The sequence below is a fragment of the Choristoneura fumiferana genome, chromosome 5, assembly GCF_025370935.1.
Source record: "Choristoneura fumiferana chromosome 5, NRCan_CFum_1, whole genome shotgun sequence".
Classification (NCBI taxonomy): Eukaryota; Metazoa; Arthropoda; class Insecta; order Lepidoptera; family Tortricidae; genus Choristoneura; species Choristoneura fumiferana.
Window position 1 is genome coordinate 15,549,266 of NC_133476.1, and position 7,437 is coordinate 15,556,702.

At 37.2% G+C, this 7,437-nt stretch overlaps 1 non-coding gene across 1 annotated transcript; it reads right to left on the reverse strand.

The window, feature by feature from the left end:
• Nucleotides 1-356: 356 nt before the first annotated feature.
• Nucleotides 357-462, reverse strand: LOC141428440 (U6 spliceosomal RNA). The gene has a single exon (XR_012451426.1). It is a non-coding gene; the product is annotated as a U6 spliceosomal RNA (small nuclear RNA).
• Between the last annotated feature and the right edge of the window lie 6,975 nt (nucleotides 463-7,437).

The following is a 7,437-nucleotide window of genomic DNA, read 5'->3' on the forward strand; positions in this document are numbered from 1 at the left end:
AATCCTTCTCTTCCTGGTGGCATTGCTATACAATCTATAAATCTACATATCCATACCAACTTCAACATCTTCTTTTTTAGCAGTTTGCATAGGTGTTTTTATGTTGACGCAGTTTATGACTATAAATAAAAAATTGGCACCCGTTTACAACAGTTAGCATTGCTACAATTTTTTAGACCAGTTTAAAACTGCAAGAAAGATTGTGCAAGTAGCATTGAAAATGAAAAATGAATATTTTTTTTTACTTTAAACTTAAGTCTATTTGACATCAGTGATTGGAACTTCCTAGTAGGTATGCAAACCTGTGTCAGGAAGCCCCGCTCCTCCATAGCAACAAGTCTCAAACTAGAGATATTAAAAATGTGGAACGCTTCACGATTTTGCGTGTCATCCTTGCGCAGGGGCCATGCTAATCTTCTTTGTATCGTTCCAATTTTAGTATATGTACTGCCGAAGCATTACATTGCAGAGCTCGATTGACCTCTTCAAACTCGTTCCCTTTTCGACCTCGCAATGTACCTAATACAACTGCAGGCACTATTTTTCTTCCCAGGCTAAATTGGGTTTTTATTGTAAATCGAGGTTGTGTGATCGGCAACAAAGGTGTGTACCATCAGCCAAATAAGTGGTCTATCAATTTTTAAACAAGTTCCTATCAAATGAATATGTCACTAAAGTCGAATTTTAAAGTTGTCAGTCACGTCTATTGACATTATTGTTTTGTGACATGCAAATGATTATCAACTTTAGGGTTGTAGACCACATATTTGGCTGATGGTACCTAAGGTGTATTTGTAGATAAGAATAGGGAATCTGGAAAACTAGGTATACTGACTAGCACTGTGCAAAGAAAGCTCAGAAGATAAAATTGAATAAGGAATTTACGTATTAAGCTATTAAAAGTTAAAAAAAAACTATTTTATTTTATTTATAAAGCGCTTATAAAGTGCTTTATTACATTTACAATCTAGCCTATCTAGGCTAATACGAGTAAGTAATTAATCTTTAACTTATACTATCTAATTAGAATTTAATCTAAGAAAATGTCCATTGGCAGTTCTTAGTTTCTTAAGGGGCAAAAACTATGTTCATGTGTTCTTTTGTGCACTGCAATAACTTTTATTCACTAGTCACTATTCTAGCACCACTAATTCAAAGCTTAGTTCTAGTTCGGCTTAGTTCTTTTGAGTCTTCTTTTTACATCCGTGTTGTCGAGAAGCTGGATTGCCTCAACGTTCACATGTTGGTGAAGTCTTTTCAGCCATTTATTATAAAAAAAGTCTTTTCTCCTGACTTTTAACAAAACAATTAAACCGTCGAAAAAAACTGCAAAGCAAAAAATAGATAACAAACCTTTTTCATTTAACCTTAATCTAGGTACCAGTTTGAATTCAGTGCCTCAGCACGGCACGAGCCAGTACAGTTTTACTCTGTAAAAAGATATACGTGATCATACTAAAAAAAATATACTCGTCGACTTGAGAACCTCCTCCGTTTTTTTTCGTCGATTTAAAAGAGAAACGGTGTCACTCACGTATTAATAACAATCACAGTAGTTTTAAAATAGAGATACTGAATTTTCTTTTATACATTTCATTACTCCAACCAATTTGCAATATGAAGCTGTCAGATGTTGCCTTTGTATCGCTTTTCACATCACATACTTAATTTCCTCGCGGAAAATTCACTCTCCAAACTGCATAAATCCTCGCTTAAGGCAACCCATTTTTTTCAACTTCCAATACTCAAAGCCCCGCGCTAACGCCGGCAACACCACGGAGTTGCCCGTCCAAAAAACTCGCCCGTCCGACCTGTTTCGTGTTTCGCAGAAACCGAGAAAAAAAAGCAAACTGCCATTCGGAGTCGGGCCGAGTGAGACGCGGGGAATGTTGTCAAGGCTGCCAACTTTCAATTATATTATAATTTTAATGGCCGACGTAATTAGGCTGGCTTTTTGGCTAATTGTTAGTCGTAAGATGTTTGGCGAGAAATAAATGTGGAAGGCAAAATTAAGTTTTAAAAAAGTTTCAATTTATTTTAATAAATGGTATAAAATAGTAGGCACTACTTAATACTTATCAGTTTTTTTAACAAAGCAAAAAAGTGGATTGTCAGTGAAGACGCTTTGATCATTAGATTAATATATTAACGAATGAGGTATTGTAGTATTCGAAACGATAAGTATGGCATGTTGCAACGCATTATGACAGGTAAGTCGCTAGAAAGGGGAGTGCTGGGCGAAAAAAGAAACCCATTCGAGAACTTTCAGCCCGAACAGACATCTGCTCACCGTGCTATATGACTGTTTAACGAAGATATACCTATACCAATTACTTTTAGCAATTATTAATTCGCTCGTTCTTATAAATTGAGCCAAGGGCAAGAAATGCATTTCCAAGGCTCCGATTAAACGACGTTCCGCAAGTTTCGGGTAAAGCACTTTATCTCAACGGCGGCCATGTTTGGCAAAGTCGGTCTCTAAACGACCACAATTATTTCGTGTCACGGACATGCAGTTATTTTGCCTTTTTATCTTAAATCTAAAAGCAGTTATTTAGGTTGGCAGCTGAAGCATTATCCTTACTAAAATTAACTAGTAAGTAACTCTATCTATCTGAATTGGACTGATTAATATGAATTCGCAAAGGAGACAGTTTGAGACCCTTGGAAGGACATAGGGTAGTTTTTATCCTGAAAATTACATAGTTCCCGTAGTTCGTATTAAACGAATTCTTCGCAGATGGAATCGCGGGAGACAAAAAGTACTTACCATTATTTAATAAACAAATTTGATAGGTTACTGTAGAAAAATAGGCAATGGTACCGTGGCTAGACCCTCCACATGGTGGACTGATGAAGTAATTTATTGAATCAGGCGTTACTTTGCGGAGGTCCATATCATTAAACTAAAATAATTTCTTCATAAGGTCGCGGGTGAGCAAAGAAGAGCAAGACGGGTCATTTCTGGAATTTGTTGGGGGGCTTATATCCAGCACAGATGTCTCTCAATTGATGACGATGATGATACAAGAAAAAGAAAGAATGAAATATTTATTTAGTTTTATCTATCAGTACCACCTCATTTAATAAACCTAAAACTAGCAATAAAACTAAATTGTAACAAAAAGACACCAAAAGGGCCTCCACTCAGCATGTGCCACACGTTATGTGCAGCAACGCTAGTTTTCTGTGGAGCCCAAACGTTAAACTACTATGCATGGACCAGTTCCTTTGAGTTTGAAAGACGAAAAAATTTAAATTAAAAAAAATAATAATAATAGGTATGTTGGACATGCTCATGAAGAGATATATTTACTTAAAAAACATGGTCACAAATTTCACGACAGGATATTTGTAATTTCGTCAGTCATTTATGATCAATCATAATCAGCCAGAAGCGTTCACGCTGCTGGACAGAAACCTTCCTGAAAGATCCATGAACTTTCCGCGGCGATCGGTTTTGACCCTTAAGTAGTTTTTGTTGCACTAATAACATACGTGGAGCAATAGCAAGGTACCTTCTTTTATAATTATAGGGTCTACTTGAAAAAAAAAAGCAAAACTTGTTGTAATTTTCTTATCAATTCCACACGCGTACTTCGTCGGAACGGATTAAGCTCTAGGCTCGAGGGAGGGTTTGTCAATACGGACACCACCCCGGACGAAATGTAAATTCCGGTCGTCGGCCGTAAATTTATAATGAGTTTTAGTGCGAGGGAGGCGAATGCATCTGACGAGAGTAGTGAGTTATTTGTATGCAATATCGGATATCCTGATACAAACGAATTTATCTGGTAGACAATAGTGCGAGAAAATTATGTTTTACATTGCGGAGCTGTGCGGCTATAGATTTACAGTTATCAATCTGTGACGGCAATGTAGGTACTGCAACTCGCTCTATAATGCTGGCACTTGGCACCCTGGGAACCTCGAGAAACTTTTGTCGTGGGGATGATATGATGGTGTGACCAGACATCTAGTCATCTGGATATTCTTTTGAACAATGCTCGAATGGAGATCACAAGTCAGCAAGTGCAGCGTAGGACGTCCATCAACAAGATGGACGGAAAATCTGGTTAAAGCCGCAGGTTCACGGTGGATCAGGCCGCTTCCAACCGAAGCAACTGGAAGCTTATAAGGAGGCTTTTGTCTTACAGTGGACATACTACGTATGTCTAATATGATGATGATGATTGATCATAAATTCTGTCAGATTCTGCCATGATTCTGCCAGTTGCGTTAACCTCGCGAGTTTGTTTTCCTATCGACAAAATACCACGCACAGGACTTATCACGCTAACACACACGAGTAATATTTACCTCGACGTTTCGGCAACATTACAGTGGCCGTGGTCACGAGTAGACTGAAGTGTGGGGTGTCAAGTCTGCCTAGCAGGGCGAGTCCTTCGAACTACCCGCACTTGGTCATTTTTATTTGTCACCCCATCACACCATGTTTCCTATGTTTTTAAGAGCCATGAATTATAGGTAAAAATCATGTTTATTCACTGCTTAAAAATAGTAAATGATATAAAAAAAGAAACAAAAAGACTAAACTGGAGGCGGTCACCCATCCAACTACTGACTGCCTGCGACGTTTCTTAACTTAAGTTCTTTTCGTTTTCACCCCACAGGGCTCAGCCATTTTAGAAAAAAATATTTGTTTATGTCTATTGCGGGAATCACCTGCCATTGGATGCGATGTAAGCTTGATGTAAGCTTAGGAATATGTGAAGTATTGAAAATATGTAAAAGCAGCTTTCCGCTAAAGGTAGTTCATAAAATCGATAAGGAATGGCTGAGCTGTGCGGGGAGAGGACGATGCCTGTCGCCAAGTCGGTTTTTCCTTCATTGCGGGAAAGTTCAGTTTTGCCGTACCTATAATTCTGTTCCCTAAAGAATCCTTTGTATGTCTTTTGTCGCAATAAGCCTCACGAACGTGTTGTTAAAGTGTAACTTGGAGAACAATATAGAGGTCGTTAATTTTTAATATTTTAATCTCCCGCCTCCGAACTAAACTTCCCCGCTGCCAAAAATAAGTAGGATTTCGTTATGAAGAATTCTTCGTAGTCTTGATAGTCGCTATACCTTAAGGTTTAGCGACTATCAAACCGAATCATGTCGAATGTGTGTTTTTTAAAGTTAAAGTTCAAAACAGAAAAGTACCAGGTAACAATAATAGATAGTACAAGAAGAGCATAAAATGAGCCATTTTACGCGAGACGTTGAATATATAGCCACCCGAGCAGAGGAGCTACTACGAAACTCGCAAATCGAAGTTCGTATCGCACCGTCCTTTTCACTCGCGTATTAAATGACATAAGCGTCAGCGGGACAGCAACATACGAAGTTCGAGTTTTGCACTTCGTGGTATAAATAGGGCCTGGTACGGCGAGGGTTGATATGATAGACACTTCGAGGGGAAAATGGGTTTAATGCTCGAGTTTTACATTGCTTTTCACATCGACTAAGAGGAAATTAAATAGCAACAGTGCAAACAATTGTTCACTTAGGTACTAGGTACCTTTTATTTTTCATGCATTGCTATAAAATTACAGATTTTTACTTTTATTGATTTTTAGTTTTATATAAATTAAAAATTATTAAAAAAATATATAGGAACTTGTTGTTTGTGGATGTTGACACCTAATTGCTTTGGGATTGTACTTTATGCACTAGGTCATAAAAAGTCATTTTATGTCGCCTAAATCCACCATAAATACAAACTTTACTAACATGAGTGAAAAGTGAGAATGAGTTTTTTAAAGCAAAATTAAATCAACTCCATTTTAATTAAATTACGTTTTCTCAGTGCAGTAGCAGCACAAAGACTTTACATAAACAATTTCAGACTTTCTGCTACCGACTCCGAACAATGGTACACATACAAGCGATGAGGCAATGCAGACAATACCATTGTTGTGTGCGTTAAGCAACGCCGCGTGAATCACTCGGATGAAGCACAATAGCCGGTAGTTACGCAAAATGGAACGCAATAAAGTGCACTACACACCACTGTTTTCACCTGTTTTGAATAACTGGCTGAATATAAAAGATGCAATAAAAAAGAAAAAACAAACTGTCATTTTTTTTAAAAGCATGGAAAACATGGCCATCAACTTACACAAATTTTACAAAATTCAAAATAAACAAATATGACTTACAATACGTACACTATAAAATAAGATAAACCAACAATTTTAATAATTATAATAAATTATTGAGTCTCAAATGACGCAAATTTTGTACATTGTCTTAAAAAAAAAACTAAAATCAGTCAATTCCTAGTCACAGATTACCTAAAAATGTGGTTAAAAACATTTACAAGGGTGTTAAGTCTAACTAACCCAACCTTACCTATGCTGAAATATTCTGAAATAATTCTAAGACACGAAATTTAATTAAAAGTAAAGCGTATACTGGTCTTACTTAAGCTTAACATAATTCATAAAACTAAAAAATTAAACACGCTGCCTTCGTGACGCACTCACCCTTGAAAAAGATCGTCCGGAAAGATGAGACTAGTTTTAATTGTGAGTTGAACCATTTCAATCCAATTCTTTATTGCACCATTGCAATGGCAGGCAGGCAGTGGCAGGGTGTAGCAAGAGACATTTTATACTTATAAACTATTACACATTTGCAGGTGGTAGGACCTTGTGCAAGGTCCGCCCGGATTGCTACCACCATCTTGCTCGCTAATCCTGCCGTGAAGTAGCAGTGCTTGCATTGTTGTGTTTCGGCGTGGAGAGTAAGACAGCCGGTGAAATTACTGGCACGTGAGGTATCCCATCTTAGGCCTCTAGGTTGGCAACGCGTCTGCAATACCCCTGGTGTTGCAGATGTTTATGGGCGGTGGTGATCTCTTACCATCAGGAGACCCACTTGCTCGTTTGCCATCCAGTCATATAAAAAAAAAAACATGCAGTTCAATTATTCAAAATAGGTACATTCGATAATTAAAATAGAACCACTGATGTATTAAACTGAATAGAACAAAATAAAGCACAGGGCACACTCAGATACATAATCTTAACAAATAAAATTTAAAACTTAAAGCCATACAAAATTAAAACGAATCAAAATCCATTATAAACAATAAGATTTTTTTTCTGTTTAAAAACAGCTTATTGACAAAAGTTCAATATCATTTATAAAACATTCGTTAAATGAATTAACAGCATAGCAACAGCCCGGGCTCGCATGTCAAGGATGAAGCAGATAATAAGCAGATACCTATTTGTACTACTATTTATTCTGTGGCAGAACAGTTTGCGCTCGATTCGCAATTAATGCATTAATTACTTACAGCATTCATACAAGTTTTTATTTTACTTTTATTTCTATTGTAGACCAGTTTTTTGTCTACGTCGGTCGTTGCTTGATGGCAAGCAATAACCCCATATCTGAGACACCATACCAAATAGAAATCGATTA